Raw genomic sequence first — 27,113 nt, 5'->3', positions numbered from 1 at the left:
AAACTCCCCACTGAGCAGGGAGCCCGAAGTGGGGCTCGATCCCAAGACCCTGGGATCATGACCTGAGCCAAAGGCAGACACTTAACTGACTGAGCTACCCAGACACTCCTCAAACTCTCTCTCTCTCTCTCTCTTTTTTTTTAAATAGGCTCCATGTCCAATGTGGGGCTTGAACTCTGGACCCTGAGATTGAGACTCACGTGTTCTACCGACTGAGCCACCAAGCACCCCCAAAGTCTCTTTCAATACCATTTGCAAACTAATAAAAATCTCTAATGCAAGTCTGAAATCAATTACTGAATTATGTATTTTACATTGGATTCACAAGTCTAATTTATCAGATTCTCTAATCAATTATCTACATCTTACAAACATTGAAAATGCCAAATTACACAGAATACTATTAGAGTTAAGACAAAAATACAAATTCTGTGGATTTATTCCATCATCCTCATATTTAATTCTGAACCTTTTTGGGATTAAATATTATTTATCATCTCAAGCCATTGAGGTGACTGCCTCAAGCCAATGAGCTTGGCTCTGCAGGAGAAGGGGGATTCCCATCTCAGCAGGCTGAGATTGCTTTTTGGCCAAGATGTATCAGAGAGATTCTTCTGCCACCACTGTGAACATGCCAAGTCCCTTCAATATAATCTATGTCAACAGGTCTTTCCTAGACCCTACCCTACCCTACAGATTAGATTCCCCCTGGTGCCTAACCTAATTCTTTCTGGACCCACTGATCAGGTTATGAGGTAGATAAAATTCTGGTAACCATCAAGTTCCTTCTTCTCTTGATTAGATCCAACTGATCTCTTACTTTTCTTGCCCTGTCTGCCACAATCCTAAGGTCATTCCTAATGACCAAAAAAAAAAAAAAAAAAAAAGGTAGGTTGGGCCAGGCTGTACAGGGTCCTAATGGCCTTCTTTGGAATGGATTCTTAATTCAGGGCAACAGATGGCTTTTAGACAATTTTAAGCAAGACACTTACAAGGTCAGAATAGTGTAGATTCACCAGGAATCCAAATATGAATTGAGCCACTGATCCCTAGAAGGCACTCAAGGCTCGACACTTCTTCACCCTCTTTAGGGTGGAGTCAGGATGGTGAGCAAGAACTTTTACCCCACCCCAAACTCATACCCATATCCACACGGGAAGAAAAACTTGCTGAAATTGGAGAATATGGCTTAAGGTACATTTTCTAGGGGTAGAGCCTTTAAAAGGTAGGAAGTTCAGGATGGGTAGGTGCAGTGTCCCTTCCATCATCAACACATCCTGAGTGGTAACAGGGCTGTCCTTGCCCTACTTGGAGGCACCCAAGCCAGCATCTTCTCTTTTCTCCTTCTAGGAAGTCTCCAGGCCCTGGGGCTACAGCCCCACCTATGATGGCTTGGACAACCCCAGCTTTTGGGCAAAGAAGCTGCAGGTTTGTTTTTCTGTACAATTTCTCTGGTGAGGTTGGCTTTTTGTGCCACTAGGAAGTAAAGTTCTAAGACTCATGTTTGGGCATCAGGTGGGGGGAATAGACAGAGAGGACCAGAGTCCAGCCTGTCTTTCCTGACTTCTGCATTGTGGTTGGAGGCGAAATACCCAGCTAATAATAAAGTTCTTTTTTTTCCCTAATTGTGTCATTGTTCCCTTTCCTTATATTTCCCCCAGTGACCCCTTGGGATGGGGAGAAGGCTGGCCAAGACAGGATTCAGGCATTCCCAGATCTCCAACCAGATATCTTCTCCATACCATCTTAATAGCAGTCCTTGGAAGATATTCTGAACTCCCTAACAGACCAAAATTAGGCTGGAAATGTTGAAACGAGAAGAAAAATCAACGGGGGAAATAAAGGAAAATTTGACACTGCTTGGTAACTAATGAAATACTGAGGGACTAGGAGGGCAGAGGTCAGAGGTAATTCCAAGGTTTTAAGAATGAAATGACAGAAAGGTAGTGGTGTGGTTGACAGTCATCTAAAGGGACAGCCAATTTAGATGGAAAGAGGATGTGTTTGGTTTCAGACAGATTGAGTGACGGGTGGCAACAGGGAAGCCATATGTTTTGGGAAGATTACTCTGGGCGCAGGCAGCAGCACAGAGTGGAGGTGGGGGAGGCTGAGATGGAGCAATCAGGCATGAATGCAAACTCGTGGTGCCCGTGGCATAGAAGGGAGGGAAGGATTTGAGAGACATTGGGAAGAAAGCTTAATCGGGGCTTGGAGGCTGATTAGATCTTGAGGGTGCTGGAGAAGTGAGTTGTCCAATAACTCCCTAATACTTACCTCATAGCTTTAGACAGTTGCTCTTTTTTAATATCATTCACTCATTTATTTATTCAACAAATACCTTCTAACAGTCACCTTTGGGTGTGACTTGCTAACTCAAGAGATTCCCCTTCTCTGGAAACTGCCCCCATTCACAGAAATGGCCCCCAGAAGTCACTCCTATACTTTAAAACCCTCATCCCCCCATTGCTGACCGACTCAGGCATGCACTTGACCCAAGCTATGCCAAGTATATTCTCTGTCCTGGGAATTTAGCATGTTTGGCTAAGACAGACTGAAATCATGCTAGAGCTGAGTCACATTAATGGTGGCATTAGAGAAAAGATCCATGAACACCACTGAGGTCCCCAAGGCTCCATTATCCCTCTCATACCTTCTGGCCACGTATGATTAGTCTGGAAATAGGTACCTGATTCAAGTTAGCTAATCCGATCCTTTCCTGGAGATTCTGAAATTGGAATTGAGATCTCTCTCTCACTCTACCCTTTTTTAACTTTGGGAGCTGTAAGCAGAAGCCATTTCTTACCAAATGAACTGGGGAACAGAGACAGTCCATCAGCAGTGAGAGAAGCAGACATGAGAGAGTATTTCCGAGGGTCCCCACAGTACTCCAGTCCCTAGTTCTCTTCCTGGTATTCACAGGATCCCTGCTGATGGGTTTCCTCAGTTCCTGAATATTCTCCTGATAAATTGCCTTTTTTGCTTAGAGGACTTTGAGTAGAAGTTTCTGATGGGTAGACACTACCAACCTAAAGAGTTGTAGCGAATATGTATCTGTGTGTCTGAGACTCTGGGCAAGACACCCCGGATCCAAAACAGGCCTGGTTCTGTACTCAAGTTGCTTAGAGCTGTGGGGAGACGAGAAATTCTGTTATCGATAACTACGATACACGTAAGAAGAGAAAATGCACTAGAGATGTACAAAGCAAACTCTTTGGGGACTTAGAGGAGGCCCAGAGCTGCTAAAGGCAGGGCTGGACCAGAATGAGGGAAGCAAGGAGCCCCTGACTCTCAGGGTTATGTGAGTGCAGGCTTGGCACTTCCACAACCCTGAGAGGGCGTGCCTCCTTAAATTTTGCACCTTACGCACCTTTCTGGGCTCATCCCACTTCTGGCCCTGGCTAATAGTGAGGGTCAGGACGACTTCATAGGAAAGTTAGTACCTGAGCTGGACCTTGGGGAAGAAGGAGTTGGACTTGGTGGCAAGGTCATATATAACTCAAGGTAAAGTTAACATTTTCAAAAATGCTCCCGTGAGAACACAAAAGGATTGCTCTAGAATCATCGGACTCTCGGGTATGACTGAAGTATCCAGAGCCTGAAGGAGGAGGCCAGAGTAAGAGAAAAGGAGGGACCACAGAGTGAGACTCTTCCAGCAACAAGAAAATAGCGGTGACTGTTAAACTGGGAAGTGACGTAATCAGAGCGGTACTTAAAAAGATTAATGGAACAGAATAGCCTGAACTAAAAAGGAAGGGCTAAGGTCAGGGTGAACAGTTAGAGGCTATTGTGTTAATCCAGGCAGAAAGGTGAAAGTCTAAACAAATTGGCACCGGCAATGGTGAGACTGTAGGAAAAATAATACACTATTAATATAACTTGGCAGTTGATTGGATGTTTGAGACGAGGAAAGAGAGGAATTCGAAATATTGCTAAACTCTGTACAGCTATAACAAAGGATGAAAAGCATTTGATGAAATGATGTCCAAAATATATACATGAAAAATGCAAGTAGAACTGTGTATATGGTAGGCTATTTGTATTTTTTTTGAATTTTGCCTGGGTTGTTGTTGTTGTTGCTGTTGGGGTATAACTGACCTATGTCATTATATTAGTTTTAGGTATACAGCATAATGATTTGATATTTATATACATTGTGAAGTGGTCACCACAATAAGTCTAGTTACCATCTGCTACCATACAAAAGTTAAAAACAATTTTTTTCTTGTGATGAGAACTTTTAAGATTTACTTTCTTAGCAACTTTCAAACATGCTTTACAATGTGATCGACTATAGTTCCCATGCTATAAATTACATCCCCGTGACTTATTTGTTTTATAACTGGAGGTTTGTGCCTCTTGACCCCGTTCACTCATTTCGCCCACCTCCCTACCCGTTCCCTCATCATTTGTACTTTTAAAAGGGAAAAAAATGTAAATAAATATACTTCTGACCTATGCAAAATATAGGCCTATATCCTTAAAGCAATACACACAAAACTTTGGCATTACTGGCCTGTGGAAAGCAGAAGTGGATGATTGGTGTTCAGAAGTGGGAGAGCCTATTCAGTGTTCATCAGTGAACCTTTTGAATTTTGAACCATTTGAATGTATTACCTAGTAAAAACAATCCCTTAAAATTACTGAACAAAAACCACTCCAAAGCCCAAAGATAAGGCTGAAGTATGGAGCTGGTGACAGCAACTCCCTTAACAAAAATAAAGACAGGAAGAGAAGTTCATTTGAGAAAAAAAATTGATGTGTTTCAATTATGACATGGTGAGACCGGGAGGCCAGTTGTAACACACATCCAACAGTGGAGGAGGGGAGAGCTCACCAACACAAGGTCATGAAAGACCTTTGCCAGAACAGTTACTGGAATGGTGCAAACAGAAGCCAGAATTCATGGGGCGCCTGGCTGGCTCAGTCTATAGAGTGTGTGACTCTTGATCTCAGGGTTGTAAGTTCAAGCCCCATGCTGGGTGTAGAGATTACTTAAAATAAAGAAGGAAGGAAGGAAGGAAGGAAGGAAGGAAGGAAGGAAGGAAGGAAGAAAGAAAGAAAGAAAGAAACCAGAATTCAATGGGTAGTAGAATAAAGGGGAAATGGGAGAGCAGAGAGAACTAGAGTAGACTATTCCTTTAAGAATGATGGATAAAAAGGAGTAATGGAGAGGTTGTGGTAGCTAGAGAGAGCTAAAGTCAAGGTAGAATGAGGGAGGATTGAACATATGTTTAGGCTTCTGGAGAGGAGCCAGTAGAAAGAGAAAGGTTGAAACTACAGGAAGAGGGAGGAATTGATGGAGCAAGCTTCCTAAGGAGGAGAGAAAGCACAAGAGTGGGATGAGGCTGAAAGGAGGTGGGGCACCTTCACATTTAAGAGAAGCCAGAAGGGAAGAAGGAAGGATGGGTGAGGATATAGATGTGAGTGTTAGTAGGGGATGCATGAGGGAGAGAGGATTCAAGCTGGTTTGTCCTGTTTCCTCTGTGAGGCAGGGGACTAAGTCATCTGCTGAAAAGGGGACCCAGCAGTCAATAGCTCTGGAACAATGGCAAAGGTGTAGAACAGGCGTGCTTCGGGAGAAAGCACCACGCAAGGGTAGACAAGAGGGCGGACCACTAGTGTCAAGAGCCCAACTGAAATGAGGCCCCACTCAAATATGGTGGCACCAAGCAACATGACTCACAAAGCACTTTCTGTGACTTTCCACAGCAGCCCACAGACACTCAGGTGGCCAACACATAGTTTTGTTTCCTTGTTTTGGGCTTTCTCTTTTCTTGAGAGTCAACTTAGGTTTACTGTGGTCAAATACACTCTATTGGTTTGCTGACACTGCCATAACAAAATACCACAGACTGGGTAGCTTACACAACAGAACTTTATTTTCTCAGAGTTCTATAGACTAGAAGTGTGAGCTCAAGATGTCAGCAGGTTTGGTTTCTTCTGATGCCTCTCTCCTTGGCTCACTGAAGGCCACCTTCTCGATGTGCTTTCATATGGTCATCTCTCTATGCCTGCAGCTGTCTGTTGTCTCTCTCTCTCTGCCCAAATTTCCCCTTCTTCTAAGGACACTGGTCATATTAGGGCCATCCTAACAGCCTATTTAACTTAATTACCTCTTTTTTTTTTTTTAAAGATTTTATTTATTTGATGGAGAGAGAGTGAGCACAAGTAGGGGGAGCAGCAGGCAGAGAGAGAGGGAGAAGCAGGCTCCCCATGGAGTGGGGAGCCTGATGCGGGGCTCAATCCCAGGACCCTGGGATCACAACCTGAGCTGAAGGCAGACACTTAATGGCTGAGCCACCCAGGCGCCCCTCTTAATTACCTCTTAAAAGACCTTATCTCCAAATACAGTCACGTTCTGAGATACCAAGGTACTGGGAGTTAGGACTTCAACATATGAATTTCAAGGGGATGCAATTGAACCAATAGCCTGCATATAATATAAAATTTGTTACCTTAACCATTTTTAAGTGTGTAGTTAAGCGTTTTGTTTTGTTTACATATTCATTATGGCTTGTGAGTCGTGCTTGCTTTCTATAGTAAGAAGATATCCCAGGGCCAAGTAAAATTTCTCAGGCTCATTCCTGCCACATACTAACCGTCAGCCATTCCTATGAAAATCTCAGGTTCTGATTAGGAGGGAAAGGTATTTAGGGACCACAGTCTAGATACTAGGAGTGATCATTGCTACTGGGTCATCGTCTTCAGTGGATAATGCTATGAAATAAGTATTTTTTAAAAGAACAGAAAGGGTTGGGCACCTGGGTGGCTCGGTCAGTTAAGCATCCGACTTGTTATTTCGGCTCAGGTCATAATGTCAGGGTCATGGGATTGAGCCCCGAGTCAGGCTCCACTTTGGGCATGGAGCCTGCTTAAGATTCTTCCTCTCCCTCTCCTTTTGTCCCTCCCCCCCCCACTCACACGCTTTCTCTCTCTCTCTCTAAAAAAATAAATGAGTAAATAAAACCTTTAAAAAAATAAAAAATAAAAGAACAGAAAGGGTTTATACTGATACTTTTTCTTCAGATTTAACCTTACAATTGTTTACTTAACCTTACCATCTTTATACTTGTATCACTTTTCTCTTACACTGAAAAAATTAGTTCCTAACAACATTAAAACAATTACCTATTTGCTTTACCATATAATTTATGTAAAAGAGTTTCAAAGTGGTAATACCAATATTACTGTTTATAGTAAGACTATCGAATAGAGGTTAAGATTTCTTTGCAGCTTTATATGTCTTTAAAAAAAATATTCCTATGAGGATGTATAGTCAAAATACTATGATCTAAGGTGACTTGAAATAATTTTTTTCTCTTTGTTGTGACACCAACTTGATATACATTTAGGCTCACTCAATCCTGCTGTGTTCAAAACTGGGTACTGGCCATGTGAGTATCGTGTACTGCTGTGGAAAATAACAGGATTTTATTTGGTTTTATTTTTGAATACACAAAACATTTACATGATTGCAAAGCTAAAAATATTAAAATATATATATATATATTCAGAGATGTCTTTTTCAGCCTAATGTCTTCCTCTCACCTTCACCCATGGATAATCATTTTATTAGTTTTTATTCCTCCTTCTTATAGTTCTTCTTGCAAAATAAGTACATACAAATATACACACAAACCTTCGTTTTCACACACATTTACATTTCTTGAACCGAAGGTGACATGTTAAAGTTAATGTTTAAGTGGTATATAATTTTTTATTCTTTTACTTCCAATCTGTCTCTTTATATTTGAAGTGTATTTCTTATAGACAGCAAATACTTGAAATTTGCTTTTTGTTCTAGTCTGATAATCTCTGCCTTTTAATTGGGGTGTTTAGACCATTTCCATTTAATGTGATTATCATTATGGTTGGTTTTAAGTTTATACTATTCCATCTGTTTTTCCTCCATTTTTGTATTTGCCCATCTTCTTTTGGATTGAGGATTTATTTCTCTTTCACGATTCCCCTTTATCTCCACTATGCACTTATTAGTTTGACCTCTTTGCTTATTTTTTTAATGGTTGCTCTAGATTTTACAAATATGTGCCTTTAATTTATCACAGTCTACATTCATTTGATATTATATCACTCCATGTTTAATATAAGAACTCGACTATAATCTAAATCCATTTCTGGCTGCCTATCCTTTCTGCTATCTTTGTCATAAGTTTTTCTTCTATATATGTTATAAACATCACAATAAATTATCCTATTTTCTTTAACAGTGAACTATATTTATAATGAATTTTAAAATGAGAGGGAAGCATATGAAAAGATGCTCAACATTGTATGTCATTAGGGAAATGCAAATTAAAACAATAATGAAATATCACTACATTAGAATAGCTAAAAATCCAAAAAAAGCCAACAATACCAATTGCTGGTGAAGATGTGGTAGGAAAACCTAAACTGTAATTGACAAATTGCTAGGAGCTCAGTGTGGACGAATTTGAGAATTAAAAACTCTAGGGGGCCCAGTGTTAGGGGTTCCCATATTTTTGTGCATTTTACCTCCACCGGATTCTCACATTGAAAATAAGGAGTGGGGCACCTGGGTGGCTCAGTTGGTTAAGCATTTGACTCTTGATCTCAGCTCAGGTCTTGATCTCAGGGTCGTGAGTCCAAGCCCCGCTTTGGGCTCCATGCTGGGTGTGGAGCCTACTAAAAAAAAAAAAAAGAAAGAAAAGAAGAAAGAAAATAAAAGAAAGGACAGAGAGAAAAGGAGAAAATTCCCTCATGCTTTTGGGGGTGTGTGTTGGGCCATTTTGAAATATGCCCAGAATACTCTCTTCTCCTAACAAGGCCTGCCCTCAAGACAAACTATCTCACCAGAGCCTAACTGACCTGAGGGAGGGAAAATACTGAACTCTAGCCCCCTCTCGCCTTTCTGTCTCACTTAAAGAGAGGATAAAGAGATTGAGTAGCACTTGTAAAGGTCACAGCCCAAAAGCGCAGGCTCACTAAAAGACTGATATCTAATCATGATACTTTATGACGTTTCCCCTCCCCCACACAACTCAGGCATCAGAATCAGACTCCTATATGGCAGGGATACTAGAATTATCAGACCAGAATTTAAAATAACTGTGATTACTATGCTACAGACTCTTACGAAAAATAGAGACAACATGTAAAAATAAGTAATGTAAGCAGCGAGATGGAAATTCTAAGAAACAATCAAAAAGAAATGCTAGAAGTCAAAAACACCATTATGAAAATGAATGACTTTGATAGAGTAGATGGTAGACTGGACACAGCTGAAGAAAGAATTAGTGAGCTTGAAGATATAGGTCAATAGAAATGTCCAAAACCAAAATGCAAAGAGAAAAAAACACTGAAAAACCCAGAACAGGATATTCAAGAACTGTGGGACTATTAAAAAGGTGTAATGTACACATCAACGAAATATGAAAAGAAGAAGAAAGGAAGAGAAAAAAGAGCTGAAGCAGTAATGACTGAGAAGTCCCCAACATCGCTAACAATGTATCCATATTGGCTCTCTTGGCCCTGCTCCAGCTAAGGATAGGCCAGAAATCCTAGGGCGTTAGACCCCCAATAGCCCTCTGTCAGCGAATGGGTGGGAGCTGGAGGATAACTACACCAGCTTCCTCACTCCTTCGTTGGGACCCCATGAGGCATGTCCTACACTATTTCCCAGAGGTCTTCAGTGGGATCCAGACTCGGTGCCCACAACAGGCCCCTGCTGTATCACATACCTTCTGTTGCCTTCCTTCCCTTCCTTCCCTGTCTCACTTGCCCATTTCCAACAAGGCCTCCTGGGATCATTTCCCAAATAAAAGGCTTGCACTCGAATCCTTGGCCACAAGATTGCTTTCAGAGGTACGCAAACTAGTACATCTAGGTCTGTTCATTATGATGTATTACTTCTATGATAGAGGCAGATTTGAAAAAAGAATCACCCCATCTATACAATGTTTTCAAGCATGAACCTAAAGACAACCTTTTAGCCAGTATATTTATATTATCTAAATAGCCAGTCATTTGATGTATTTGGAGGGCAGAGACTGGAAAAGTTACACCAGGTATAGTTCTTTAAGTTGGATATTTGATATTTTGGTGACCAGGCCCGCTTAATGCAGAAGCAGGACAGGAAAACTTGCGGTCGCGTTGTGGCCCCGTTATCAATTGACCATATGCCATGTTTGTTGTACCAAAAGAGTAGAGCAAATAAAGCACTGTCCCTTTTATGCAAATAAATCAAGAATATAAACTGCTTCGAGGTATTTGGAATTCAACATATATTGTTACGCTATTTTTTGAACAGCTAGGTGAAGTTTACTTTGTATTTTTACTTGACATACCTTCACATTGCTGAGTATTTTAGAGATGACCTTAAATGCTGGGTAAATATTAAATTTAAATATATTTTTAGATTATAGAGAAAGTGACTAAAACCCTGAATGAGGAAAAATTGTCTCACTGAATTTAAGACCATCTAAATGTTTGTGAAGGAAAAGAGATTAGAAGAACATGTATTAAAATTATAAAATAATTTGTATATAAGTTGATAAGATAGGTTAGGGGTTTTGTTGGTTTCTGTTTTTCAAAATTTTGTATGATTACATTATTTTCATAATGAATGCAATGTTTTAGAAGAAAGTTCGCAGAAGCAAACAACACAAGATCTAATTAAAGATGAGCTGCTTTAATATTCAGCTGTCCGCATATTTAATTTGAAACTTCCACAATAGGAAAAGAAGACTCAGAAAACAGCTGTGCAAAATTTTGTCAGCCACTGGGTTATTAAGCAGGGTCTCCTCATAGATTAAAGTATATTTTTAATAAATTTTTAAATAACCTGTAATATAAAAGTGCAAAAATTGGACGTACAGAGCTCGGTGACATTTCAGTCAACTCCCCTGTGTAACAGGAGAACTAGAACACCCCCAGCACCCCAGAATCCCAGCCCGTGCCCCCTCACAGTCATTACCACCCAGTCCTCCCCAAAGGCAACCATCAGCCTGATTTCTAACATCATATTCGTTTGGCTGTTCCTGAAATTTATGAAAGTGGAAATTTACAGTATGAATTATTTTGTGTCCCGGTTCTTTTGTTAGCATAGTTTATGAGATTAACCATGTCATATGTCTAAGCATAGCTCCTTCCCACAGTTCACGACTATACCACAATTTATTTATTATGCTGTTCTGGGCATTTGAGATGTTTCCAGTTTGGTGTCATTATTAATGATGTTTGGGTATTCTTCTGCATGTCTCTGGATGCACGTACAGTTACGCAGTTCTATTAAAGAAATACCCAGGAATGGAAGTTCTACATCATCAGGAATGTGTTAAGTTCGGTTTTAGTAAATCTTCTCTGTTTTCTAAGGTTATACCAATTTCCACCCCCACCAGCCGTGTGTGAAAGTTGTAGGTGGTCCACATTCTTTGTCAGTACTTGGTCTTTCTCTCTGTTGCCCTCCTGGTGGGCAGGTGTGGTATCTCGTGGCGGTTTCAGTTTGTCTTTCCTTCTTGACTAAAGAGGTTAGGCACTTTATCCCATCTTATTGACTGTATGTACAGGTTACGAAATGTCTGCCGAAGCCTTTTGCTTGGTGTTCTATCGAGTTGTATCTTTTTCTTATTGATTTGTGGCGTCATTTATATACCCTGGATGCGAGTCCTTTGTGGCTTATATATCGTGCAAATATCTTCTCCCATCCTGTGACTGTCACTCCGCTCTCTTCATGGTGAATTTTGATAAACAAAATAATTTTTTTTCCTTAATGGTTAGTGCTTTGTGCGTCCTGTTTAAGAGATCTTTGACTACCCTAAGATCATGAAGATAGTTTCCTCTGTTGTCTTCTTGAAACTGTATTATTTAAATTTTCACATTTAGATCTACCATGTACATGGAGTATATGTTTGTGTTATGATGTGAAGTAAAGGTCAAGCTGCTTTTTTTTTTAACGTAAGGATATTCACTGGACCCACCATCATTTATCGATGACTGTCCTTTCTGCACCGTTCTGCTTTGCCAACACATAAAACAAGTGTTTGTATGTATGTGTCTGTCTTTGGATTTGGGCTCTATTCTGTGCCGATAGACTTCTCAGATTTCTTAATTCATGAAAGACTTACAGCGGGAGAAAGGGAAAGTTTAGGGGCATTCACTATGAACATATATAAATTGTAAAATGTATTACTATCATTTTATTTGCTTTAATTTCAAAGTTCTCTGGTTTTCTTTTTAAAAACAAACATTCCAAACCATCAGCCACTTGATTTTTTTTTAGTTCTATAGATTATTATAGATAAAGGGGTGCGGAGGTCAAATCCAGCAAAATGATTCTCCACTGGGATGCTTGGTGCCAACTGTTGAAGGCTCTGAGCTTTGAGTATAATCTTTTAAAATTATTCCAACGAAGGTTAAAATGCCTTATTAGAAACATATTTGTCTACAAAGCATTTTATATACAAATAACTATTAGATTCCAATAACAGTAGCATACATTTCATAGTTGAAATGTACTGGGAAATGACATGTGGAATTCAACTTTGACTAGTATCTTTGGAGGGAAGTGTCAGCCCCATTGTTTTGTTGTGTTTTGTTGCATACCAGTTTATTTAGAGGTTCCATTTTCACTCCTCAGTACATTTTATGTATTTCTCATATGCTTCTTCACTCACTCATTCATCCAGTTCTGCAGGATGGCTGAGTGTTATCTTGATCAGCCGATTATCTTCATAACAAGAATTGTTGACAAGTCCTGGATTTCCTACAAGAGCTTCATTAATTTCATTTACTTCTCCTGATAGAGGAGAAGAGAGTTCAGTAGTAGGAAGTTTCACACTTTCCAAAGCACCAAACTCATCTTGTTTGTTCCATTTTGTCCGAACGTTAGGCAGACTCTAGTAAACAACATCTGTACAAAATTGCCATGTAAAATTACTGATTCCCACTATTCCGATACCATTTTCTGTTGTTATCCCTTTGTGTTCGGCTGTGAATTTGCACGCGGAGAGCGGGGTGGAGCCTGTGCGCAGTGTTCGGATGGCCTGGCCTGGCCTGTCCCTCAGCCCCCGGGGGCCACGGCGGTCAGGGGCGGCAGGCAGAGGAGCGGTGGGCAGGGGCGGCGGGCGCGGAAACAGTGGGCAGGTGGCAGGCCACACGCGCCTCACGGCTCCTAGCGCCCTGTGCGCAGGGGTGGGAGGTATCATCCACTTAATTTTAATTTTTTTTCAAGTTTTTGAGTATGTAATATGTATTTGTGGCTCAAACATTAACATGTATATAAAGTTATGCAAATGTTGACCCATTTATTTAATTGCCATCTACCCTAAGAGGTAACTACTGCTATTGGTTTCTTATCTTTCGTTCAGATATTTTTAATGCATGTATAAGCTACCATGAAAATATATTTTTCATTTTTTATAATAATTTTTTATTATGTTATGTTAGTCACCATACAGTATATCCCTAGTTTTTGATGTAATGTTCCATGATTCGTTATTTGCGTATAACACCCAGTGCACCGTGGAATACGTGCCCTCCTTACTACCCATCACCGGCCTATCGCAATCCCCCACCCCCCTCTCCTATATTTTTCATTTTTTTTTTACAATGATAGTATGTTCTATATACTCTTCTGCGCCTTTTTAAAACTTATCGTATCTTAAATATTTTCCCATAATAATGCAGAAGAGATTCCCCACCCTTCTTACGGCTGCACAGTGTTCTGTTACGTATATGTATCATCACTCAATTACCCTGGTGAGGGACATTTTGTTTGTTTTTAGTCTTTCGCTCTTGTAAGTACTACTACAAAAAGTCTTCTTGCGTGAACGGCATTTTACCTGTGAGGGACCGTAACTGCGGGATAAATGGCCAGAAGTGGAATTGTGAAGTCAAGGGGTCTCCTCGCCCGGATGCTGACAAATCCCGAGAGGCCGTTGCAGCGTACACTCTCCCCGCCGACGGACGGGTGAAGGTACCCTTCCGCGCGAGCTGTTCTAGCATCTCATAGCCTCGTCATTCCGAGACGGGCCCAGAATCTTCCAATCCAGCCCACTGATGAAGTCAGAGGAGAGGTCACAAGCTGGGTCCAAGGAAAGCATCCATGGGCTTCTGCTAAAGAGAGCAGAAAGGAGGTCCTCTCTTTTCTCTGAGATTGTACGGTGTAAGGATCAAGTCTGGAGCCGTCAGAGTGGCCTGCTCTGCTCCGAGGGTGAGAGCTGCCTGGGAACCCTCCAGTCCGGGGGGAATCCTCCAGGGCTGAGAGATGGAGAATGATGTGAAGGAGCGCCCGAATCCAATCGTGCCTAAATCCAAGAGGTTATGTGTGTCAAGAACAACGTTATCATCTGCTCCTTCTCTTTCTCTTTCTCTCTTTCCTCCTCCTTCTCCTCCTTTTTTCCTCCTCCTTCTCCTCCTTTTTTCCTCTTCTTCACTTACTCTAATTTTAGGGTTTTTTTTCCCTACAACTGACAGTCTAAAGAGACTCAACTAACACAGCTCCCCCCTTCAAGTTCTTAAAATAATTTAACGTGTTAGTTTGCCAAATAAGATGCTCTATGCTCTTCTTTTACCTTCAACTCCATCCCACTCTTCTTCAATTGTGGTTTTCTGGTATCTAATTCCGGTTTAATTAATGAGTCATCCAACATTGAACATAATACCTGCAAGGCCCCATTGTAGGGACTAAGGGAGATACGGTCCTTCTCCTTGAGGTGCTAAGGCCTGGGGAGAGAGCCAGACACTTACACAGAGACAGGTGGTCAGCACCATCAGGAAGATGGCTAAATGCCTGACCTAGAGAACACGAAGCCAGAGGAAAAGGCCTCACTCCTTCCTGGGGTAGTCAGAAAAGAATTCACGTAGAAGACAAGACTTTTGGCTTGTAGTGTTTAGGATAGTACGTGGTCCACGTTCAGAAGGTACACGTAATGTACGGGCTATAGCTTAACCATGTTTAAGTGCACAGCTCAGTGGCATTGAGTCCATTCATGTGCTGTGTTACCGTCATCACCATCCAGACCCAGAACTCTTTTCATGTTGCACAACTGAGACTGTCCCCTTTAAATGCTAACTCCTGCCCCCAGGCCCTGGCAACCACCAGTCTACTTTCTGTTTCTATGAATGTGACTGCTCTGAGTACCTCACAGAAATGGAATCCTACGGTATTTGTCCTTTCGTGACTGACTTACTTTACTAAGCATAATTTCCTTAAGGTTCAGCCATGTGGTAGCATGTGTCAGAATGTTCTCCCTTTTTATTTATTTTTCCTTTTTTTTTAAGAGGGGGAGGGGCAGAGGGAGAGAGAGGGAGAGAATCTCAAGGAGGCTCCACACTGGGTGTGTGAGCCCGACACGGGGCTCAATCTCAGGACCCTGAGAACATGACCTGAGCAGAAATCCAGAATTGGTTGCTCAACCAACTGAGCCACCCAGGTGCCCCGAACATTCTCCTTTTTTAAGCTGCATAATATTCTATTGTAAGTGTGTACCACATTTTGTTTATCTGTTCAGGTTTTTGAGAGCGCTTACTCTCCTGCTATTCCACTTCTTCATAATTTGTACCATCAAGCAGTTTTCTAGAAGGTCAAGGCCTTACATGACTCTTCTTTATTGGGAAGAAGGACCTACTAGCATGACTGTCTTTTTTCCAGAGACTACAAGGAGCTGACCTCCAACCCAGAGGCCAGAGGCCTCCTCTCTTAGTTAACTTGGTTTCTTCAAAGAAACACTTCCTTTCAAAGCCCTTCAGGATTTCAGTCCTCTCAGCCCAGAAGTCGTCTGGGACCTGAGCTCCCTGTGCTGACCCAGAGCCCATTAGCATCCTGCTGAGCAGCTTCTGAGCCCCAAAGGTCCTCTGAGTGGATTTTCTTCATATCCTCGACAGGCAGTTTCTGGAAGTGCTGCCGCAGGGATTGGGTGCCTGAGGCCTGTCGTGCTGGTGGGGGAGTGGGGGTAGGAGGCACCCTCAGCTATATCCTTTCAGACTTTCTCTTCCAGGCACCTGGGACCCTTTGTGTTACCTGGGGTCTTTGCTCAGCCTTTCACAGGAAGAGACTGGGGCCACTCAGTCTCCTTCATTCTTTCTTTTTCTATTGCTTTTTTACAAACGGACAATTGTACTATAAGAGAACGCCCTTGTTCTTCGGAAATACGCTCACATTTTCACCAGGATGCCGACGGACTGCGGGCAAGCCCAGGTCCTGGGGATTTAGGGGTAAAGGAGCGCGATGACTCCAGTTTACAGAGGATTCAGGAAAAAAGCATTGGTATAAACATGTAAGGCAAAGGATGATAAAGCAAATGGGGTAGAGTCTAACAGTTGGTGAATCTGGTGCTGGGCACTGAATGTTGTGTACACTGGCATTCGTGTGTCGAAGCCCGAACCCCCGGGGTGATGGTCCCAGGAGGCAAGGCCTGTGGCAGGTGATGAGGTCCCAAGAATAATAACAGGTGGACTCCCTGTGAGTGGGATTAGTGCCCTTAAAAAAAGAGACCCCAGAGAGCCCCCCCCCCACCCCTTCCACCGTGTGCGGACCCAGAGAGAAGATAGTCGTCTATGAATGAGGAAGTGGTCTCTGGCCAGACACTGAATCTGTTGGCATCTTGACTTTGGATTTCCCAGTCTTCAGAACTATAAGAAATACATTTCTGTTTTTATAAACCACTCAGTCTGGGGCGTCTGCGTGGCTCAGTCAGTTAAGCGTCTGACTCTTGATTTCAGCTCAGGTCATGATCTCAGTGTCGTAGGACTGAGCCCCATCGGGCTCTGCGCTTAGTGGCGAGTCTGCTTGTCCTTCTCCCTCTTCTTCTCCCCCTGCTCATGCTCTCTCTCTAAAATAAATAAATAAAATCTTAATATATATATATATGTGTGTGTGTGTGTGTGTGTGTCACTCTGTGATAACAGCCCAGACAGACTAAGAGGGAAATTCTAAACACAGGAGATTATCTGATAGGTTTATATGAAAAATTGGATCAAAAGGCTGTTGGAGGGTGTGTGCCAGAGAAAACAAATTAAATGAAAAACCAAGGTAGATATTAACTATGGGGAGAGGGAGGAATTGTACAAACAATGAAATGAAGGCACAGTAAATCAGCAGGCTCAGCATTCGGTTGCTGCGGGTGTTTACTGATAGCCTTCCATGTGCCAGACATGTTCTTAGGCCTTAGTGGTTAATAAAGCCCCTCCCCTCAACAAATATATAATCAGGATTTACATCAATAAGTACATAATATAACGTCAAGGGGTGTGTGTGTGATAAGTCTGTGAAGAAAAGTAAAGCTGGAAAAACGGAGGGGGAGGATAATCTGGAAAGACTCTCTGATCAGGTGATATTTGAGCGGATCCATGAATGAAATAAGGAAGGGTTTCAGGCAAACATCAGGGAGGAGGGTGTTCTGATAGCTGGAAGAACAGGTGTAAAGGCCCTGGGGTAGGAGTACGCGCCGCGTGGTCCCATGTTGGAGGAATCAGGGAGGCCACTGATGCCAGAGAGGAGTGATGGAGAGGGAGACAGGCAGGGGAAGAGGGAGCCCAGGTCCTGTAGGGTTTTATAGGGTCTGGCAAAGACTGGAATGATTCATAATCATAACGAAGTACACACTGAACACTGATTTCACTGAAACTTGTGGTCAGAGGACGGAGGTAGTGCAAATCCTCATCTTCCGTAACCGAAGGTCGACAGAGAGCATCCGAAGTTGGTAATAAGAAATAGGAGAATAAGCCTATTACGCGGAAATGTAGAGATCAATGCCAGAAGAAATAGCTAAAAAAGTTGACCATGGTTGCTTCTGGAAAGGAGCCTGTTGAATGGCAAGAGTGAGGCGTGGCGAAGGAGACCATTGCTGACTGTTACGAGCATTTTAGTATCATGTAATTGTTAAGACCTATGCCCATGTTGCTCTGACAAAGCCAAAAAAACCAGTTGGAAACAAAAACCACCAAAAACCCAAGCAGTGACCTCCCGTGTCCTAGTGTCACAGGCGATGCGGGGATGACCTTCTATGACACTGAAGGTGCTCTGTGATTGCCCCCCCCCTCCAGCCTGTTCAGCTGCTTGGAAAGCCCGAGAAGGCTGCTCCCACCTCCCAGGGCCACGAGCAGGCGTGGGAAGCAGATCTCTCGGGAAGCACTCTCTGGGCCTGACTCCTCCTTACCAGACAAGCTTGGCTCCTAGAATCAGCCCAACTCAGCTGATAAGCAGCAGCCACAGCTGCCGCAGGCTGCGGGCTGAGATAAGGGATGGCACAGGGTTCCAACTCCAAACCAAACCGACCAAGGCATTCTCGCTCCGCTTCACGATGCCGTGGGCCGTGTTCAGTGGCAGAAGTTACGGGAAAAGAAAACTCACGTTCACCGAGGGTTCACTGGGCTTTAGTTTATGTGCTGGAGGCTTTATATACATTATTTCATTTAATCCTCACAAACAGCCCCATGGGTTTAATGCTGCTAAACCAGACACTTAAAAATGGTTAAGATGATAAATGTTATGTGTATTTTTACCATAATTTAAAAAGAACAGCAACAGCCTTGTGTGGAAGGTATTATTTCTATTTTCCGGAAGAGGAAACAGAGGCTCAAGAAATGCAATACCTTGTTCCAGCTGCGCAGCCGGTAGGTGCCTGAGCCCGGTGCCTCCGGTGGGGGGGGCTTTCCGCTGTCGGGAGGTCTCCGTGATAAGGCAAAAGCTAAATGAAATGGAAGGAGTGAGATCAAGGAGGAAACTGTAGTCTTTCTTTACAGTGTCACAGTTCTGTCCGCTACCAGTTTGGTACTCCTCCCCGGAGGAGGGAGCGAATGCTGGGGCGAGGTGTACTGGTGAACATCCCCCAGTTCAGCAGCTCTGGGAGAGGGGCTCCATCAGTCTCCTCCCCACCCCTGAAGGCCATGTGGGGGAGGGTCTGCAAATGTCTGCAGCAAATGAGCTTGCAGCTCTGAGACCTCTCGGATACTCCACGGGAGTCTCCTTTCACTTGATTTCAGGTTCTGAAGTAGCTGAATTTTTAGATGATGCAAATCTGATTCTTTCCCTGCAGGAGTTGGAGGAAATGACAAGTGCTTGGTAGAGGGCAAAGAGAGCATCAGCATATCATTAAAATGCAGTTGGGGGAGCAGAGTTGGGGGGGGTGCTTAGGAGGGCAGGTGAAGGGGTGAAGAATAATTAGGATAATAACACCATCAAACACTTCTGCAAAGCACGCTGTGTTTGCAGGCACTGTTCTAAGCATCTGTGTATTAATTCATTTAATTCTCATAACCATGCAATGAGGTTATTATCTGTTATTATCAGTTAGCCAAAGAGTACACAGTTTATAAAGCACTGGATGATCCTATATGCCAATTTCTACCTCAGAAGAATATTATTTATAATAGACAAAAACTAGAAACCACCTGAATATCCAACAACAGGGAATATTAAAGCCATGGAATTTATGTAGACATAATGTCATCTCCTTTAAGCTTTACGACAGACAACGCCATAAGAGCGGTCCTCGTAGGAGCCCATTTTACAGGTATGGAGACTGAGGCTCAGAAGCCTTCCTTATAAGGTTAGATTTAAAAGCAGATTTGAAAAATAAATAAATAAATATAAAGAAAGTAGATTTGAAACCCAGGCCCATCTAACTTTGTTACCCAAGCTCTTACCTACTGTGTTATCCTTCCTTGAAGACTGGGAGATAGAAAGTATTGCACAAAACTGCCATTCACCAGGATTGTAGTCATATAAAAGCTGAGGCTGCCAATCATGACTACAATATATGAACTAGGTAAGGGGGTAATTTGAGCGAAGTGAGTAAAGTTGTTCTAAGTAAGATCTTCACAGGATGCCCAGGACAGGGCATTCTTTCCCCCACTTTCACTGGCAACAGCCCCATGTGGCTGTCACCATGCCACGTGCCACTTTGAGCATCGGGCCTTGGTGTCCTGGGTTCCAAAGGGAGAGAAGCAGCAGAAAGTAGAACTTTTCCTTTCCCGGGTTCCCCTGGGAACTGCAGACCCGCCCTGATACACCCTTCACTGAAGTCACACCTGCTTGGAGTAGAAGACCGTGGCCAGGCTGTCCCCTCGGTTGCAGCCCACGCCTCTGGGAGCCCGGGACTCTACTCACGCGGCCTCCTCTCTGTCATGGACCCCAGTGTTCTTCTGTGCACCATCAGCGGTCCAGGGTGCCTTTGGTGACACGGGGCTCCTTTGACTTCCACAAAACAGCCCACTCACCCAGAGCTTGTTAGCAGAGCTGAGTTTACACACGACTACAGAGGGGAAACAAGAGAGGTTCGTATCAATGCCACACAGTGTCATCACCTTTTTCACCAGGTCTGGCTTCCCGCCGCCTCTCTGGCTCTTCTCCATGTCTTTCTCGGCTCCCCTTGACTCTCCCCTCCTGACTAGTCTCCTCTCTACAGGAGCCCAGGCAGGAACTCCTCCCTCTGCTTCATGCAGAACCCGTTGCCCTCCTCTCCCTGCCAACTCCACTCCCACAGGTCACACCAACCCCCAAGAGATTCGGCAAAGGTTTTTCCTCAAAAGACACCCCCTTTCTTAAGAGGAATTCTAGGGACAAGTGTACAGGGGGAAAAATGTTTTTTAACCTTTTACATTTTCAGTCCTCTGAGGTCAGCTGCCCCAGAAAACAGACTCTGAAACAGAGATTTGTGTGCGGGAGGCTTAGAGGGACATGCTCTTAGAACTACCCCTAGAAGGAACAGGGAAGCAGGACTGAACAGACGGAGAAGTTCAGCATCCATGCACTCGCAGTGAGTCTTTACCCCACAGAAAGTTCTGGAGCTGGAATGGCCCCTTGGAATTACACCATTGAGCCAAGGGGGCCAGGCCTTCGTACTCTGCTGTCCACACACACACGGACTGGTCACTCACTCTGTGTCAGACAGCCCCCTCGGCTGAGGACCAGTCCAGGCAGGGACAGAGAAGGCCAACTCAGCAGGTGGGGGTATGAGCACCTCCCTTGTAAAGGTGGCACCCCCCCAGCAGCCGCTGCAGTAATAATAATTTTTAAAAAGTGTGAAACAATCTCAGTGCCTGTCTATTGGGGTTTTGATAAATTAATAATGGTACATCCACACCAAAGAATACTACGCATTTGTTAAAACTTAGTTTACTAACATAGTGTGGTAGTCAGGATATATTCTTAAGTGAAAAAAGCAAGCTGCAAAACGAACTACCTCATGACTTCATTTTTATGTTTAATAAGGAAAAAAAATAGTCTAAAAGTAGTCCAAACTTGTAATACTACCTCTGGAGAGGTGATTATACCAAAAAAATTAACAATAAACATTTATTATAATAATCTTGAGGGTAAAACTTTTTAAAAAAGATTTTATTATTATCTTTTTAAAGATTTCTTTGTTTATTTGAGGGGAGGAGGGGCAGAGGGAAAGGGGGAAAGAGTCCCAAGCAGACCCCCCACTGAGTGCAGAGCCCGATGTGGGGCTCGATCCCACGACCCCGAGATGACAATCCAGAGTCAGCCGCTTAACCAACTGCACCACCCAGGCGCCCCTGAAAGGTCTTATTTTTAAGTACTTTCCACACCCAGTGTGGGGCTCGAACTCATAACCCCGAGATCAAGAGCACATCCTCCACGATGGAGCCAGCCAGGCGCCCCAAGAGTAAAACTTTTCTGGAAAAAAAAAAAAAAATCCTAGCCAGTTGAAAGCGGGTAGCTGTCAATGAAATGTGAGTCAAGGAAGTGACTTTTCTTGCTGCTGACTTGAATTTCTCTCCCCATCAGTTTTCTGTAAGAAATGGCACTTCTCCCCACTTCCTGCCTTAAACCATGAGGCAGCCCGCGCAGCTGCTGTCACATCGCCTTCTGTTGCGGGGGGGGCGGGGGCTGCGAGCACCTAATGACGGGGCTGTTGGCTTCGTGTCCAGGGTGGAAGGAACAGGGGGAGCTGGGGTGGCCCAAATTCCACAAAGCCACGTGACAAGTTCCCAGGCTACAGCTGCTGCCACCGTCCCCTGTGGCAGGAATCCCAGGTGGCTCCCTCTTCGCCCGTCATCATCGTCGTCACAGTAACGATGACCGCTTCCTTAGACTTTACCATGTGCCAGGCGATGTACTTTATACTCAGTACCTCCTTTCTTCCTTACAACAATCTTCTGTATGATTAGCTTGGTTTACGGACAAGACACTGAAGTCTTCGCCCAACCTTGTGAATATACTACAAACCACTGAACTATGCACCTTAAGTGGGAGACTTCTGTGGTGTGTGAATACCACGTCGATAAAGCTGCTTTTAAAAAACAGAAGAGTGAGGTGCCTGGGTGGCTCAGTCAGCTGAACGTCTGACACTTGGTTTGGGCTCAGGTCATGATCTCAGGGTCAGGAGATCGAGCCCCCCATTGGGCTCCGTGCTGGGCATGGAGTCTGTTTGAGTCTCTCTCTCCCTCTTCTTCTCTAATAATAATAATAATAATAATAATATAAAGAGAAAACCGAGGTCCAATATAGGTTAGATAACTTGCCCGAGATCACAGAGGTATCAAGTGGCAGGACAGCGTTAGCAAGAAGGAAGCAGACAATGGAATCCGCACAGAGCCCATTGCCCCAGAGCCTTCTGACTGCGTGAGGCACACCGTGGGTGCTCAGTGTCACTGACTACCCCAGTCCTTGGGGACTAGGGGGCTGGGCAGTCACTTCCAGCCAGGAGCAGCAGCACCTGGTCTCCTCTGAGAGCAAGAGCGGCTTTAACAGCGTGGGGTGGGGAGGGGCTGCTATGAGAGGCAGTGAGAAAAAGGAGTGACATCCGTCCCCAGATGCCCCAGGCCAAAAATGTCCCAGCTCTGCAGGAGGCGGAGCAGGGGCCCCAGGAACTGCTGGGGTTTATGACTCTAGGGTCCTGGGATCCTGGCATGCAGCTAAGGCGATGGAGAATGGGATGAGGGGAGGAGGCGGCTGATGGAGAGGCTGCATGGGGCTGGGCCCCAGATCTCTGTCTTCCCCCATGCTGGAGTCTGTCCTTCTGCGGCCTGTGTGCCTCTGGAACGGTATCCAAGCCAGGAGCGTGGGGATTGCTCTAACCACACGTGCCTCTTCTGCTAACTAGACCATCAGCATTATCTTGAAATAGTTGGTGTGAAAAAGTTTGATGGGTTTGAAATCCTTTGCCTTATCACAAGAAATTTCCATAAGAGCTGTTAAACTCTTTAAAGATAATTTCAACTGCTGTAAAAATTCGAAGGGTGATAAAAACACTTTAAAATTTTTTATCTCCTACTTGGGCAAAATTTCTCATTGATGGTGATAACCAAAAACTTGGATAGATCATTATTTTAAAATCTCCATTGGCAATTATTTATTGCCATTGCGAGGCATATAAAAAAGGTTTAAAAGAATTATGCCAGTGCTATATTTGCTATCCTCACTACAGAGCAGGGCTGGGCCGTCAGACAGCCACTGGCCACATGTGGCAACTGAGCACTTGAACTGTGCCTGGTCCAAATGGAGACGTGTTGTATTTCACTTACAAGTGAAAATACACGCTGGACTTAGTAAGAAAACAAGAATGTAAAATATCTCATTATTAATGTAATTATTATTTAATAAGATCTCATTATTTAATTTTATACTGATGACATATTGAAATCATAATATTGTGGATATATTAAGTTTATAAATAGACTATAAAAATTTTTTTAAAGTATGTTCATGGAAACAAGCTCAAGTTTCTCATTAAAAATTTGAAAATATTTCATTTGGAAAATTTTATACAAATTCAGTATTTACTATGTTCTGTAATGACTTTATATTTTATTTTTATACTTCTTTAATATAAAGAAAACATAATTACTTTTTCCATCAAGCCCCACACAGATGTCCCCAAATCCCCTCCAGTTTACTTGAGTGTGCCATAATGATGTGGATGTTTCCTACGAGTGTGATGGCATGAAATTGTTTCAAAGAAGGTATTTTTGAGCATCTGTATTGTTCAGAAAGATATTTTTGCATATCGTTAAGGCTTGTAAAAGGCATTCTTGTGCATCTCTCCATGCCAGGCACCATGCTGGATCCTGGGGATACACAGCTGTAGACGTGCTGCCGGGTATTAATAGAGTGACAGTCACGGGAGGGCAATCTTTGTCGTCGCACTGAGGAAAGAAACACCTGGCAAGGAGCTCCCAGCAACCTTCTCTGTTGGCTGCAGACTTCACGGACACGTCAGTGAGGCCCAGACCAGCCACAGAGCCGTGGGCCCCCGAGGCCCCTTCCTGAACAGAGTGACAAGGAAGGGTGGGGCCCTCTGCCTCCTTGAGCTTTATGCTGAAGGAGAGCCCCTGGCAGCGCTCGGTATGGCCTGCTCCTGCAGCAGGAGCCTCTCTCTCTGTCCTTCTGGAAACTCCACGAGGCCTGCCTCAGCTGCACAGCACCTGTGCGCGGGTTTCCTCTAATCATATGCCTGAGGCGACAGGCATGTCCCGAAGCCAGAGGCCAGGCTACCCGGGTGCTTGTAAACTCGGTTATTTTTTACGTGTGTGACTTGGCAAACCATTTAGTTCTCTTTACGGGCTAGCCTAAGGCCAGGGCTGACTTTCTGTTTCCAACCCGGCCCCCCTGGGTGGAATCCTGCATTCTCTGTAAATGGCCTCGCAATGCAGGAAGCCACCCCTGTGCCCTCGCTTGCATAATTTGAGATGCTAGCATTTTCTCAACTCTTTCAAAGTGGAGCCCAGGAGATGATGCACCTGGAAAATCTTCGGAGAGCACTGAAGGTGACAGAAATCAACATTAGGTCCCAGACTATGGAGTCACTTCCTGGAAATGCGAAGAAACCGTATGGCGTGTGTTCAGATGAATATTACTTTCTCAAATTCTGTGTGGTCTTGGGCCTGCTCTGTGATGTCACAATGTCATAACTTTCTCCGTCTTTGCCCTGAAATACCAGGTAATTGTGTCTAGAGCAACGGATACACAAGCGAAGGTATTGGTACACGCGCTATCATAAAAACTATGTATATGTACGGATGTAGGGCGAAGCGCTGTACTTAATTATAAGAAGTATTGTATTTTATCCACGTTTAAAAAGGAAAGAATATGACCAAAGGCAAACCACAGACTGTTAACTAGCCAAGGACAAAGCTTTCAGGACTATCAAATGTTAACTGTTTCTCCTGTCTAGGAAATGCTTATAGCTCGAGTTAGTTAGGAATTATATATTTTTTGTTTCCAACACCTAAGAGATGCTCTTCAGATATTTGTATTGCTGTACGCTTTTGTTTTTTTAAGATTTTATTTTTAAGTAATCTCTGTACCCAACATGGGGCTCAAACTCGCAGCCCTGAGATCAAGAGTCATGTGCTCCACCGACTGAGCCAGCCCAGTGCCCCTATATTATAGCCATATTCTTTTTCTTTTTTTCTTTTTTTGAGTGAGAGAGAGAGAGAGAAAGCGACCAGGGAGGGGCAGAGGAGAAGGAGAGAGAATCTTAAGTAGACCCGCCACTGAGCGCAAAGTCAGACATGGCGCTTGATCTCATGACCCTGAGATCATGACCCGAGCTGAAATCAAGAGTTGGACACTTAACTGAGTGAGCCAGCCAGGCTCTCCATCATATTCTTAATTGAATGCTTTGAATGACTACATCCAATTCTGCACCTATACCCTCTGGAATTGCTTTTTAACCTTCCTGGAAATCATTTTCTAAAAAATAAAGACATATTCAGATCTGAAAAAAAGAAAAATGTGTTGTATTGAGATGACAGGGGTCATGGGTATTTCTTACTGTTAAATTGTTTAAATATTTTTTTAAGATTTTATTTTTCAAGGAATTTCTACACCCAACATGGGGCTCGAACTTACAACCCAGAGATCAAGAGCAGCATGCCCCCCTGACTGAGCCAGCCAGGCGCCCCAGGTTTTTTGAATATTAAATAAACATTTAAACTTTTAAAAGCTGTCCAATTAAAGGGAAAAACTGATAAAGCCCTTTGGAGAAAACCTTTTAAAAGAATTTCACCCATTTAAACGTCCAACAATAGGGGAAGGCTGAAGTAAATCACAGTAATAACGAGTTACCACTTACTGTACACTTTACTCCGTACCAGGTACTACGCTAAGTGTTTTATATGCATTATTTCATTTTTTAAAAATGCTCTGAAAACTCAGGAGAGGACTACTGTCATCATCATCTTCATTTTACTGATGAGAAAGCTAGAGCATAAAGACCCAGTAAGCCACTCAGCAAAGACCACATGGCCAGTTAGTGGCAGAGCTAGGATTTGAACCCAAGACTTCTGGGTCCTACAACCAAGTGGAAACCACTAGGTTACCAGACAACACACTATCCCACAACCATGGCAAGCTCTCACAGCCAAGCACACTATTGGTGAGGCTGTCATGCTTAGAACCTTCTAAAAGGAAGGCGATCTTGCAGCATCTCTCACAGCGTTAGGATGCACATCCCGTTTGCCACCCAGTTATACTCCTATGACACCTTCCAGGAGAAATGCTCGTGCAGGTACATAAAGACTAGTGGACAAGTGATTGAACCGTCGTAGATAGCGGCTAACAGGGGAACGGCAGAGTAAATTATGGTCCTTCTATAGATGAACGATTTGGGAAGCTTTCTTAAAATGCAGTGCATCCCTATGTCCCAGTAAGGAAATGTCTCCAAGTGCCACTGCGACATGAAAAAACTAGTTGTGGGGCCGCCAGTTAAAAAGCTGTTTTGTATAAGTGTAGAGAAAGGTCTGCAAAGATAGAAACTTAACGGTTAAAAGTGGTTTACCTCTGAGGCACGGGGAGAGAAAGGAGGAGGGAAGGGAAAATGTTACCTTGTCCTTTATATATTTCTGAATTGTTTTAATTCTTTACGGTGAGTGTGTATTACTTCTGTAATTAAAAAAAAACTAATATGGAAAAAATGTTCATGTTTTCAACCAAGTTTTAATGATACGGGAAAATATCGTAACAGGTGAAAAAAATCGGAGCATGAAATTATGTATACAAGTATGACCTCAGCTGCAGAAAAATGCACTTAAAATCTAGAAAGGAAATATATCAAAATGTTAATAGGCACTGCCTCTGGGTGGCAGGATTATAGGTGGATTTTTTTTTCCTGCTTTACTTTTCTATACTTTCTCAATGTGCCTTATTATTTTTATAATTAGAA

The 27,113-nt window shown here is 43.3% G+C and overlaps 1 long non-coding RNA gene across 2 annotated transcripts in view; it reads left to right on the top strand.

Moving 5' to 3' along the window:
• Positions 1 to 25,683, top strand: part of LOC125281115 (uncharacterized) — a 31,281-nt gene extending 5,598 nt beyond the window's left edge. Inside the window, exon 3 of one of the 2 annotated variants that reach the window (XR_008956318.1) lies at positions 24,001 to 25,683. This is a non-coding gene — a long non-coding RNA (uncharacterized LOC125281115). Of the gene's footprint in view, positions 1 to 148; positions 280 to 24,000 lie in introns of those variants that run through there. The other variant, XR_007188186.2, reaches the window with a different exon arrangement.
• The last annotated feature ends 1,430 nt before the right edge of the window (positions 25,684 to 27,113 follow it).

Source organism: Ursus arctos, unplaced genomic scaffold (genome assembly GCF_023065955.2).
Source record: "Ursus arctos isolate Adak ecotype North America unplaced genomic scaffold, UrsArc2.0 scaffold_3, whole genome shotgun sequence".
Taxonomy (NCBI): domain Eukaryota; kingdom Metazoa; phylum Chordata; class Mammalia; order Carnivora; family Ursidae; genus Ursus; species Ursus arctos.
This window is presented reverse-complemented; position numbering and strand designations above follow the sequence as displayed.